Source organism: Tursiops truncatus, chromosome 18, assembly GCF_011762595.2.
Source record: "Tursiops truncatus isolate mTurTru1 chromosome 18, mTurTru1.mat.Y, whole genome shotgun sequence".
Classification (NCBI taxonomy): domain Eukaryota; kingdom Metazoa; phylum Chordata; class Mammalia; order Artiodactyla; family Delphinidae; genus Tursiops; species Tursiops truncatus.
In genome coordinates this window covers 73,880,405-73,894,761 of record NC_047051.1, presented here as the reverse complement: position 1 = coordinate 73,894,761, position 14,357 = coordinate 73,880,405, and the positions used below count along the sequence as shown (strand labels likewise).

The 14,357-nt window shown below is 38.3% G+C and overlaps 1 protein-coding gene and 1 long non-coding RNA gene across 2 annotated transcripts in view; both read left to right on the top strand.

The window, feature by feature from the left end:
- Positions 1-14,357, top strand: part of NALF1 (NALCN channel auxiliary factor 1) — a 585,420-nt gene that overhangs the window by 27,121 nt on the left and 543,942 nt on the right. The window lies entirely within an intron of this gene.
- On the top strand, positions 1,163-4,466 carry LOC141277090 (uncharacterized). Its single transcript, XR_012327832.1, has 3 exons — positions 1,163-1,263; positions 3,184-3,280; positions 4,429-4,466. It is a non-coding gene; the product is annotated as an uncharacterized lncRNA (long non-coding RNA).

Genomic DNA, 14,357 nt, shown 5'->3' with positions numbered 1-14,357 from the left:
TCAAAAAAAAAAAAAACAAACCTTCCATGATAATAGAAATGTTTGATACCTTCACTGTCAACACAGTAGCCACTAGCCACATGTGGCTATTGAGTATTTGAACTGTGACAAGTATTAACAGAGGGACTGAATCTTCAGTTTTATTTAAACTTAATTAGTTTAAAATTTAATTTAAATGTCCATATGTGGCTAGTGGCTGCCATAGTGAACAGCACAATTCTAGAAAATAGTAGCTATCTCATAAGTATCTGAATGGCTTTTTGTATCTCCAAGGCAGTATCAGGGTAACTTGTATAGACCCTGTACTCAGTTAATGATTAATAAGGCGAGGGGTAATTAAAATTCATTGTGCCAGCCCTTACTAAAAAGTCATTTTATCCACATGAAAGTCAGAATATATAACCTTCAATAAGAAACTCTCAGTGATTGTCAGTTCTTTGATAAAGTCAAATGAGTTTGCTCCAATATTTTTAGGATCAATATTATAGGATCTATTATTATGTGATTGTGCTACATGCCACGAATAGAAAGATGTGACTGTTGGTAAGGTGAGCTTTGAGGGGCTCCTGTCATATAACACTATCTCTTTGGTGGAGCTGCAGATCATAGGGATAATTCTCTCAAGTGTTGCTTGAGCTCCGTAGTCAAATCTACATTCAAACTTTGTCTCTGCAGTTTACTGCTGGTGTGGCTTAGAGCCATTTAGTTAACTTTTCTGACTCTCAGTTTCTTCATTTGTGATAAAGGGTTAATCACAGCACCTAACTCCTGGGGTTGTTATAAAGATTAAATAAATCCAGATTACTAAAGCACTTAGAATAGTGTCTGGCACACTGTCAGTGCCATAGAAGAGTATTTGCTAGATAAATAAAATACGCTTGGCATGTAAAACATGCAGCCAGCCATTAGTCACCACTGATGTTCTGCTAAATGTGGTTAGTTAAATGTTACATGTATTTCTACTACCTAGGGAAGTATCAGTGGCCTGAATAACATGCACATGACCCATGGAGCCTGAGCGCTTCCCTGGCTTGTCCAAGAATATCTGGGTGATGCTTTTATTGAAGGGAACACGTAAAAGCTGATTAGGGTGTAGGGGGAGGGTCCTGGTGATATCTAAATAAACAGCTGGGCATAAATATCACACTGGCAGATGTCGTCTTCCCAGAGATTTGCCAAGATTGAATTAGATCGCTGTCAAGTTTTCCCAAAGAGTGTGCTGGGGAATCACTGATTACACAGGAGGTTAAAAGATGTTGAAAGGTAAGGAATGTTGTCCTCAAGTGTGTCAGAATTGGTAGCTTTAAAAATAAAGTGAATTATATTTCTTTACGGCAGGCCTACTCATAGTCTTTCACATATCAGTGTGCTTTGTGAGTCTCCAAGCTTGGTAAATGTACAGATTTCTACCTTTGCTCTTTATATGTAATATACTTTCAGTCTACATATTTGATTTTGAAAACAATTCAAATTTTTGCATCATAATGATTGGCAACAATTAATAAATTTTAAAATGCCAGTATACCAAACATCTGTAGTAGACACATTATTTCTTCATGACCTTGCACAAGTAATTTGATCTCTCTTGGCTTTGATTTTCTTATCTATAAACTAGGCTTACCTCATTTGCATACAAGTAAATGATGAAATGGATCTTTTTATGTTTTAATTCTGATATCTATGAGTACATGAATCTTGGATCACATTTGCTTTAATGATATATTGGTTATTTCTGTCACTTGTCTTACCTTATTATACTTAGAAGCCAAATTGGCTAAAATGTTTCAAAATGAGATCAAAAAATTTTTTAATTGTTATGTGTATGTAAAAAGAATATATTTCACCAAGTTATATGTAAGAAGGATTTCATAAATATAAGCAGAAAAAATAGATTTTTATAGATAACTATTCATTATTTTTGTGTACTTCTAAAATGATAGAAATTTAAATATAGTTGTACATTTCTATATATGGTTTGTGAAAAGCATTCTTTTGCAAGAGTATTTGAGATTTCAGTGACACTTAAGGCACGCAAAAAGTAATGTAAAAAGTAAAACAGGCATATAATCAACTTCTTTTCCAGAACTTACTCAAACAATATGCTTCCCCCATGGCAGTGTAAAAACAGTCTTTGTGAAATGTGTTGTAGAAAAACAAAACAAAGCAAAACAAAGTTAAACAAGAAATTGAAAACATTTTTATTTTTTCTAGTTTGGGGTTTTAAAAGAATTTAGCAGAGATTCCAGCTTTTCTTTTGTGTTTCTGTTTTGCATGCCCTGAGTCATTCTCAGAGAAGAACTAAGGACTAATAAAGGAGAGAATATCTATGAACCGCAATACTTATAGAGATTATTTCAGTGCTGGGATGTTACCATTTCCCCCCCAAGCACTTTAATATTTTTTTTCTGTTAAATGAAAATACTCATGAATGGTGCATCCTAATGGCATCAACTGTGCTAAATGGGGCATTGCCTCTGAGTAGCTCTTTCCCCTTTGTGATGGTCCCTTGGGGGCACACATAGTCGGGGCTCTCATTCCAGGGCAAGCTCCTTGGGCAGTAGTTTTGGCAGTCACAGATGGAGGAGGCACAGACATTCCCAGATTGCCTTGACCCCTCATTGGGTTGTGAAACCTTAAGCGCTGTTAAAATGGTGTTTGAAATCCGCTTCAGTGTAATTGCATAATTTACCAAATATTTATTGAACATCTTCTATATGCAAAACATCGGGGGAGGTGCCCGTAATAGTCCCTCCATTCATGTTTGCTGCATGCATGAATAAATACATGCACTGATGACCCCTGCCTCCCACTAGCATATCATTTAATGGGAGAAACAGAATTGCTTAAAACTATTTGTATTCCAAATCAGGATGCTGTGAATCACTAGGGAAAGGTCAAGTTCAGCAAGAAAGGATTAAGAAAGATTTTATTTTGGAAGTAGTTTTAAAATTAAACCATAAGGATGAGTAGGGTCATAAATTACACAGAAATAGTTATTTTTTTCTTTACTGTTTTCTAGTAGAAACCCAATATCCTGAACTCAGTTGTAGTTATATGGGGCCACGTGACCAAGTAGTAGCCAATAAAATGTGTTCAGGAATTCAGTGTAGTCTTTCAGTGGGGTCATCTTAGAGGGAAAGGGCCTTTCTTTACCTTTTATCTCTCCACTTTTCTGCCTGGAAGGCAAGTGTGATCTTCTTCAGCTCCAGCAGGCATCCCGAACCTTAATGAGGAAAGTCTGTTAGATCCTAAGGATGGTGCAGTTTAGCCATGGGATCTGGTGAGTATTTGGAGTTACTATACCCAAGTGGACCACCTGGTGCCAAAATTTTTCCATTTTAAAGCGAGAAAAAAAACAACAACTACCTGCTTGAAGCCACTATTATTTGGGATTTTACTGTTACATGTCTGAGAAAATATATATGGCAGCGGCATTGCTAAAGAGCTTTACCAACTGTGCTCATTTCTTTTAGTTTATACATACTTAGATCTTAGGATATGCATAAGATCAATTTGTAGATCTCATTTTATCTACACAAAGAACATAGGAAGTCCACAGTATATATGTGTTTTAGAGTATTTGCATTTGTGTATTTGTCTGTTAAAGGGAGGGAGATACAAGTTTAAATGTGAACTGAATACAATATGCTATACCATGTCACCACTTTAAATTAAGCACTGAATATTCTTAAAATTATACATAAGGCATTAAAAATAATGGCCTTTTGCCATCTTTATTTTCTCCATTTATTCCTTGCCTTCAAAGTTTACTCCTTATCTTACAATTTTTTAACGGGTAATGAAAATCCTTATCTAAAATGTAAGTAATGTTTAAGAGATATTTTTGTCTTAAACATGCACACATTTTTACACTATGGACCCAGAGCTGGGACTCCAATTCTGTTACTTTCTAGCTGCGTGACCTTGGGCAAGTTTCTTAAACTTTCTTTCCTTTAGTTTCCTTATGGGTGAAATGAATAATAGAATTTACCTCAGAGGGTGAACTGAGTTAATATATGGAAAGTGTTTTCATGGTACTTGGCACCAGTAAACACTATCAAATGATCAGCAATTCTAGTGGTAATCTTTTCACAATAAGCTATAGAGTTTAGACTTTATCAACATGTAAAATAGCAAACAACTTAAATTGGCAGTGGAAGCATATTAATGAGGAAACTGGGACTCTAGGTAGGTTAAAGAGATTGGAGTCTAGAAGATGGATTAAAACAAGGATAAAGCAGAGATGTCAGATCGTCATTTAAATGACAGCTGAGCTAAGCAAGGAGACTAGAATAAGAGCACTAAGACTGCTTTCACCTTCCTGGCATGAGAATTGGTCCAAGCACTAAACTAGCTAGGCCAACTAAATATCACTCCTTTACCCAACATCTTACTACAAATCCTACAAATCAGGTATTTTTCTCCCAGGAGGATGGCAATTATTAACTTACTTGGGGTGGTGGAGGTCATCATGAATCCTCGCTCTCTGAGAGGGTAAGTAAGACCCAGAATCGAACACAGAATCGGAATCTGAATTTTGCTGTCAAAAATAAGGCACCTGCAGATTCCTGTGGGGGAAGCATCTATGTGCTCTCTTTCTGCAAGACGGTGCTGTTAATTCCTCACTTGCTAGAACATAATAATTACTCACCAGTAAAATGTGATAGAAGAGGATTTGTTTTCGTATAATGACTTTCATGCTCAAAACATCCCCAAACTCCTTGCAGATGAGTGACTGAAGAGCTCCTCATCACCCTCCCACCTGCTCAGGAATAACTGGAACCTCTAACAGCCTGTATCTTTTGAAGCCAAGTGAGATCACAAGGGGGGAGGACAAGAGTGGAGGTGTGTTTGCATGAATTTAAATGATAGCTTGAATAAAACATCTTTGAAGCACTTCTTACACTCTTGCTGTCTTCACTGTCCCTGCTAAGACCTCTTTAATCAGTGATATAGCCTGGATGCATACTCACACAAGCATGCTTCCCACCAATTAGCTGTTACCTGCAACGGCTTTAAGAAATGTGTCCCCAAGCCCCCTTTGAATAGGAGAAACAGAATAATTTCCAAGTGTAGGATGCTCTGTAGAGTGTAAGCAGTTACAGGAAAAAAATACTGGCGCTGAAAAGGAAAAATAAAAACATTTAATGTGATTTTATTTTATTGCTTAAGGAAAGAGTAATCCATGGTGGTGTTATGTATCAAATCACCTGGGGATCTGTTAAAATGCAGATTCTGATTCCGTAAATGGGATAGGTTCTGAGAGTGCATTTATATCAAGCCCCCCGCCGCCGCCGGGATCGGGGCGGGGGATGCTGATGATGCCGGCTCTTTAGTTGCACTCGGAGTAGCAAGCATCTATGGCATAAAGGTGTAACTTGTTAGTAAACGTGAGAAAGAGTCAAAGCCAAGCTCTTCAGAACCCTACTCTTTCATGAGTGGTTCTTGTACTTGTTTTTACTGGGCTTCCAGCATTTGCAAGTTGTCTAAACAGAAGTTACAGACCTTTCTACTCACATTCTGAGCACCTAATCTAAATACCAAACCAGAGCTCATTTCTGAAGCATCTTGGGTCTAACATGCATTTTTGGACCTATGTTTAAAAGAAAGCTGCCTAATCTAATGATGGATGCTCCCTTGTAAATCAGTTATGACTGCTTTCTCTCAGAGAAGCCTCTGTGAAATGATCTTCGAGGTTTTCAGGGTATCTTTTTTTGCAGAAAGAACTGGTAAAGTATCATTTCCGTTCATCATCCTCATCAAGTGTCTTTTCTGAAACCCGGGTGGTGCTGTGAAGTGCTATATCAAGAAAGTGAAAGCAGATGTCATGCTGACTCCTGGGAGAGTCGGTGCAGCTGGTGGGGCATTCAGGGTCCCAAAGCCCTCCCCAGATTGTTTCAGGTCATTTGTATTGCTCAAGCTTTGATGTCTCTCAGCGTTCTCAGCGCCTCCCCTCTATTTTCAGGACCCATTCTCTGCAACATCCTCTGTGCTTACAGAGCTCATCCCAAATCCCTCTAGAAGGTAGATGCCCAAGGAAACTTGTGGAGGTGCGTTTGATGTTGGGAGGAAAAGGCTCTTTATTGCTACAAAGAGTTATCATCGTGCCCACATATTTCTTCGTTCAATAAATCAACTTGAAGCTTTGAGAGTGTTGTCTGCTGCTCTGTCTTATCCTCTCTGGGCACCAGTTTCCACATGGTAGATGCTCTTTGAGATTGATGAGTTTATAAAAAGGGTTGTGAATAACATCTCCTAGCGTTAGCAACATTCATAGTGTGCTTTACCATTTACAAAGCTTTTCATAGAAATTGTCTCAACAATGAATGTAGGACAACTTGCCTGAGGTCACTTGGCTAGTGAGGATTTTAAAGGAATTCTGAAGCCAGGTCAGAACTTTCACTGCTAGAAAGATACTGTTAATTACCCTTCAAATATAGAGTAGCATTTAACCCAGAATAGTATGGAATCCTGTTTTTCTTCTGTTTTAATGTTACGATCTATTTCTACTATTGTCCTAATTAAAACTGTAATTAAAAAAATTTAAAGCCCCACTCCATGAGCAAATGTGCTAATTCGTTTTGAGAGAAATTTCTCATTCTTGATGACGCCTTTGTTGGCATATTTAACAAGAAAATAACACTATTAAATGTTAACTACCTTAATTTCAAGGTATATTATACTTTTCTAAGTGTTTTTTTGGTATCAAACACAAATAATTTGATAGTTTTGCAAGCAAAATGTTTCCTAAAATGTTTAGGAAATTCCTAAAATTTATGTTCCCTAAAACATAAAATTGCTTCTGTGTTGTGCTTAAAGTCGGGCTGGCTCTCTGTGTCACTGCCTGGATTCCAGTTGTTGTGATTAAAATGAGAATGTACAGCACACAGCCTAGTGGAGAGCAAGCATCGCTGAATGCTAGCTCTTAATTAATATTATCATTTCTCATATTTTATGTCATGTATTATTTATATACTTTAAAATGTTGTTAATAATGAGCTAAGTCCTCAGCCACTGGTCTGCCTGTTGATCTTGTGCCTACTCTTAAGTTTACTCGAATGGGCTAACTATAGCGTTTATGCTTCCCACTGTCTCAAAATCGGTGTCACGAAAGACAAATGTCCCTGGATCCCTCACTCTCAGGGCAGAATTGGCTGAGGGAAGGGACAGTCGCAGTCAGATTTACTCTTCCAGTTTTGGGGAGGATGAGTGGGTGGATGAAATGGTCCTTTTTTTAAAATTAATGTAAATCATGCTCATTTGTAAGAGCTTTCACAGTGCAGAAAGTTAGGAGGGGAAAAGAGAGGTTAATCTATCTTTCCATCATTCGGTGGAGGGGAGATATTGATGACGTGTAAAGAGATTTGTAAGGGTTTTTATTTTCTGTGTATCTAAGAATAGAAAGATGTTCCCATGAGCCATTTTACATGTGAACTTGTGCTCGCATGTGCTTCTGTGTCCTCCATTTCTAACCTGACACTGTATCTTGACCACTGTCTTGTAAATAAGTACCGTACTACATCAAAGGGAAAAATAAGTAATTAAGTAGTAATTAGCCCTGTATCAGACATCAGGGATGATGTATGATCATATATTTCCATGACAAAAGAAACAGAAGAAAAAGGAAGATGCTAACAAATATATGACTGCTGTGTGTTCCAGAATCAGTCCTTAAAGCCTATTATTTATAGCCCATCTCCTGTAAAGTTTCTTCCCTTTCTTCCTCGGTGCCACTTACTGTCATATTAAACCTGGAATTAGTTTGGTGTTCTTGTCTCGTTTCCTTAGGAACCTTTCTGAGTGATTCGTTATACAGGAAATTATCATCCCACAGTTAGGAAAGTAATCTTAGAGATGAATAATGTTTTGACAGAATTTTCAAAATTAAATTGCATACCATACCTTAGCAGAGTTGAAATATCTTAATGTATATGTTCCTGAGAGTTATCTTTATCATCCACATAGGGAATATGAGAATGAGAAATGATTCCATTTTTCTTATCAAAAACTGGAGAACAGAGCTTTTCTCCAGGCAAGTAATCCAGCTGTCTGGGGTAACAATTAGACATGAGAATCAGAATCTTTTTAATTACACTCGTTAATTGTTTACCCAGTTAGTGCATCATTAATTGCCACCCTTGTTGGGCCAGTACCCTGATGACTACCGTCTCACAGCTTGGCTGATAAGTAGGGGATGATTCATTGCATTTCCCTCTACTCTCTTGACATAATGGTAAGAGCTTTACTGTTACTAAAAAAAAAATAGGTAACAAATTTAGTCTCATGTTCTCTGACTCAGGTATGAAACAAAAATGGTCTAATTTAGTATTAGGTTTGAAATTTGTCACAGTCGCCAGAGTTAATACATATGTTAGTGAATGGCATTATTAAAAATAAAAGACAACTGTCTTAACTATACAAAACCCTGAAATTTTAAATATTATGAGAAGAAAGTAAAATGGTTTCATGGAATAGTACCTTTTCATGAGAAGCATTATGATGGCAGATAACAAGGGGGTCAGAAATCTTAGTTTTCATTTTTCTTATTTTTTTTATTGTGGTAAGAACACTTAGTATGAGATTTACCCTCTTGAAATTTTAAGCACCCTCTAGTGTTGTTAAATATAAGCAGTGTGCTGTACTGACGATCCCCAGAAATTACTCATCTTGTGTAATGGAGACTTTGTATCCCTTGACTAGCAACTCCCCATTTTCTCCTTACCCAGCCCCTGGTAACCACCGTTCTACTCTGTTCGTATGAGCCTGACTATTTTATATACCTTATTAAAGGGGTAAGTATTTGTCCTTCTATGTCTGGCTTATTTCACTTAGCATAATGTCCTTCAGGTTCATCCATATTGTCCCGTATGGCAGGATTTCCTTCTTCTTTTAAGGCTGAATAATATTCCATTGTGTATATACAAGATTTTTTTTAATGTTATATGCCGCATTTTCTTTATCCATTCATCCATCAATGGACAGTTAGTTACAGAAATCATGGCTTTCATTTTGATACTTTTGCTAATTGGTTGAAAAATTTTGGGCTCATTATTTAATCTTGCGATCCTCCATTGCTTTGCTATGTAAAATATCTTATTTTTAACATCTTTCCATTTGAGAGGATTATGAAGGGAGCAGTGACCATTGAATATGAGGAAAAATAAAGTTAAATATGGCACACAAAAAAGCTAAATAAATTTGATAGTTCATCGTGATTGGGAGATTGGAATGTAGAAGATTAGTTGTAACGATAGAAGCAACCAGTGTAATAAGAGAACTAGCAAGAATAGTTTCACATACATGCAGACACATAAATTCTGTAAGTGGGGAAAAAAAGGAAAAGGTGACTCTTCATCCAGCTATAATACACGGTGTTCAGCAGAGTGCTTATTTTGAACCTGATAGAAAATTATACCAGTAACATTCATATTTGTACTCAAAAACATATCTATCTTCCTAAGGCCAAAAATTTCAAATTCATAGAGACAGAAAATGTAATGGTTGTTACCAGGGGCTGGAAGGAAGGGGAAACTGGGACTTTTTGTTTAATGGGTATAGAGTGTCAGTTTGGGAAGACAGATGTTTTTGTCTGCACAGTGTGAACTATCCATCATACCAATTTGCTGACCATACAGTGAGTCAGACTGCTTTGAACACCCCAAAGGAGGGAGTAGAAAGGGGAGTGGGCCATGGGCAGGTGAGTCAAAGTGGTGTCAGTGTAGTTCTCCTGCTCCTTTGACGAGGGTTCCTCAGGTTAGTGATAGCATTCTTGGGATCCTTTAAATGGAGTCTTCTGTGGGATAGGGTTGGAGTAGGTTGTCAAGCTATCATATTCCCTCCTGTAAAGCCTCACTGTGACTTCATGTCCTTCTAAACACAGTGGCACTATGGGTTGAAATTATATGCCATCTCTGTTACAGAATACAGTTGCATAAAGAGAAACAATTTATGTTTATTGCCATATACCCTCCTGTTGCAACACAAACCTTATAAAATATAGTGAATCAGTGATTTTGAAAAGTATATACACGTAAACTTCACTGATGGAGAAAAACATGTAAATCTATTAGTATGTTTCTTGCCAGCAAATGTTCAGAAATGAGTCAGCTCATGATCTTTTTATCATAATTTATTCTGACACAATGATAATACCTTGAGTTCAAAATTAATATGGTTATCTTAGCTTTTATTTTAATTAATTATCATAATATCAAGATGCAAAAAGGAGGTTCTGTTCATAACATGACCTCATAAATGTCAGTGCTTTTGTCTGAAAGTGTTTGAAGACCCGGTTGTATGAAACCACTGCTAAGAAAAATTACTTGAGTTCTAAAAGTTATTTCCTTGCTATTGTGGGTGCATATTATTTCAACATTGAAATATTGAAATGTCAGGTTCACTGCTGTATTTTTGGTCTAGCAAATTTCTGAAATATGCACGTGATATGATATGCTTTGTCAGAGCCACAGGCTAGGATTTGACTAACCAACACTATTAGAAGCAGATCAGTCACTGCTTAATATTGTGTTTCCTTTCTAGAGTGTGGAGCAAAGGTGGGAGCTGGATGTAGGGGGAGGTATTTTTATTTCACCTCCATGTCATCCTGACATCTCCCAAAGACCTTTCTTGTCTGTGCTTTGCATGAGCGATGATGGGAAGTGTTTCTGGTGTATATGCCTTACATCCAGATTTGCCTCTCCATTTTTGCTCGTTTGTCCAGCTGCAGACTCACCTGCAGAGAAAGAGTGGGCATTGTCATGCTCCAGCCACCTCTGAAACTCTTCTAAATGGAGACCATGGATACCGGTGTACTGAATCTTGGGCCAGAAAAAACAGTGCACATAATCTAACTGCTTAGAGAAATGTCTTTGTCTAGGTGATGATACACCTATAACCAAAATGGTGAAATTGGTACCATCCCTCCAAGCAGATCTGAAGCCACGTCCTTGTTCATATAGACTGAGTTGCTAGTTATCAAGTGAAAATATAAATTCATATCTGATTTACATGGTTTTTGAATAGGTGACCAGTTGTTAAGCCATCATTCTTTTATCTGCTTCTCCAAGCAGAAATAAACCTCTGAAAAGAGATGTGGAATTGGAATGAACCAGACATGGAAATTGTGTTTGTTGTTAGGGGAGACTGTGTGTGTGTGTGTGTGTGTGTGTGTGTGTGTGTGTGTGTTCTGATTAAATTTAATGTGAATCACTACATATTCTGAATTTCCTCATGGTATTCTTTATTTTACTTCTTTATATTATTCTTTATTCTACTTTATTTTCTGAGTGATTTGATTTAATCAACTTAGATAAGATGGGTTATAGACAAGTATTTAGCACGCAGTGATGTATGCAGGTGCAGTTGCTGCATGGAGCCTAACCTGAGACCTTCCGCTGCCTGTGCTCCCCACTGTGACTGCAGAAGAGAACCACACACAAAGACACGAATATGGGCCAGATAATATCAAAATTTGGAGTGTAAATGATACTAAGGGGAGCCTTAATTCTAATCACTCATGAAAACCTTTTCAAAAAGAAAGATAAGGGCTTCCCTGGTGGCGCAGTGGTTGGGAGTCCGTCCGCAGATGCAGGGGACACGGGTTCGTGCCCCGGTCCGGGAGGATCCCACATGCCGCGGAGCGGCTAGGCCCGTGAGCCATGGCCACTGAGCCTGCGCGTCCGGAGCCTGTGCTCTGCAATGGGAGAGGTCACAACAGTGAGAGGCCCGTGCACCGCAAAAAAAAAAAAAAAAGATAAGATTGTGTAGTTTAATAAAAGTGCTATCAGCATTTTAAGACTAAGCTGAAAATTGCCCCAATGAGAAATAATGTGAAATCTAATTGACAGATCCCTTCGGTTTGCTGGGGCAGTGTAAGATCACTTTCCGCTGAGTGCCCAGTGAGAGGCGTACACATTGGCACTGGCACGGCAGCCCAAACGGCAGCAAGGAGGTCCTGACTGAGGGACAAAATGCTTCCTCATCTGCTTCAGCTTTTTTCAAATAAATATGTGAGCATGAATATGCCCAGAAGAGTGTGTCTTTTCAGTGCTGAAATAGTTTAACTGCTCTTACCAAAATTTACCAAAGTTCAGTTTTCTTAAAACTATAACCAGGATTTATTACATTGTGGGTTTTTTTTTTTGTTATTTTTTGCGGTGCTTGGGGCTCTCACTGCTGTGGCCTCTCCCGTTGCGGAGCACAGGCTCCGGACACGCAGGCTCAGCGGCCATGGCTCACTGGCCCAGCCGCTCCGCGGCACATGGGATCCTCCCAGACCAGGGCACGAACCCACGTCCCCTGCATCGGCAGGTGGACTCCCAACCACTGCACTACCTGGGAAGCCCTACATTGTGTTTTTTTTTTTCTTTTTTCAATTCACTACTATACTGATAAAGAAAGAAAGAATTGATTTATGTCCTTTATATATGTCTGTGGAAAATAACACAGAGTAGTTATAAATAGAATTTTTTAAAAAGCATGTTTGTGGAAAAAAATTAGACTGTTGATTTGCAGGGTACCATAGACTGAATGTTTGTGTTTCTTCAAAATTCGTATGTTGAAACCTAACCCTCAAGGTGATGGTATTTGGAGGGCCTGCCTTTGGGAGCTGATTGAATCATGAGGGCAGAGCCCTCATGAGTATGATTAGTACCCTTATGCAAGAGATCTCAGAGAGCTCTCTCGCCCCATCTGCCACGTGAGCATACAGGGAGAGATGAGCAGGTGAATCAGGAAGCGGGCCCCTGCCAGACACCAGCTCTGCTGGCACCTTGATCTTGGACTTCCCAGGCTCTAGAACTGTGGGAAATAAATTTTTGTTGTTTGTTAGCCACCCAGTCTATGGTAGTTTGTTATAACAGCCTTAATGATGGTGATACAGGGCAAAGATTATACAGGCAAATAAATATAAAAACAAATAAAAATGTGGTTAGTAGTTAATAAAAAGTAAATAGGACAAAGCAAGAGAGAGACATGGACATATATACACTACCAAATGTAAGGTAGATAGCTGGTGGGAAGCAGCCGCATAGCACAGGGAGATCAGCTCAGTGCTTTGTGACCGCCTGGAGGGGTGGCATAGGGAGGGTGGGAGGGAGGGAGACACAAGAGGGAAGAGATACGGGAACATAAGTATATGTATAACTGATTCACTTTGTTATAAAGCAGAAACTAACACACCATTGTAAAGCAATTATACTCTAATAAAGATGTAGAGAAAAAAGGAAAAAAAAGGTCATGAAGAACCTAGGGGCAGGACGGGAGTAAAGATGCAGACTTACTAGAGAATGGACTTGAGGGAGGACACGGGGAGGGGGAAGGGTAAGCTGGGACAAAGTGAGAGAGTGGCATGGACATATATACAATACCAAACATAAAATAGATAGCTAGCGGGAAGCAGCCACATAGCACAGGGAGATCAGCTCGGTGCTTTGTGACCACCTAGAGGGGTGGGATAGGGAGGGGGGAGGGAGGGAGACACAAGAAGAAAGAGATATGGGGATATATGTATATGTATAGCTGATTCACTTTGTTATAAAGCAGAAACTAACACACCATTGTAAAGCAATTATACTCCAATAAAGATGTTAAAAAAAAAAAGTAAATAGAATGAATTGGCCTAGAGGTGCATAGCACTTACTAGCCTGGGGAAGTGAGTTTTGGCAGTTGAGTTCTAATGCTTCCTTATGACCAGGGATCCTTGCGGGAAGACACTGGGTTTAGTTCCTAGGAATAGGTCTCTTCTCAGTGATTTTGCAGCAAACTCTTTGACTCTGACAAATATTATTCCTGGGTGCCTGGGTGGAATCCTTCTAACAGAAAGACATAACTCATTTAATAAGGAACACTTATACTCTTTTAGCTCAGATGAACTCTCAACTAGCTGAAAAGTAAGTAGGAGAACAGAGGGGAAAAAGGCAAAGTCTAATGCAGTTAAGAAGACTACTACATGTGGCCCTTTATTTATTAGGAAAATATTTAATTCTAGAATAGATACTCAAAAAATATTTATTTCTATTTCTGTAAGATGAGTCAAATAATATTAGATTTGATAGGTTAAAACAGGTATATTGCAATACTTGTAGTTTTAAGGCACATCATAAATCATAAGGCAGTGTCAGAGATTATGCTCAGCATGAGGTTTATTCCAGAACATGGTGAATGCTAAATCTTGTAAATAAATAGATTTACATGGATTAGTAGCCTGAGGCATTCTGACATAATTTGATATGCTAACTTGCTTTCTCTTATAATTTTATTTCCATGTGTGTAAGGTCTTGTTTTTCTCATAAATTTATGAAGATCGAACACCTACAATGTGTCAGGCAAGGCACAAAGCCCACTACGTATTTTTTTCA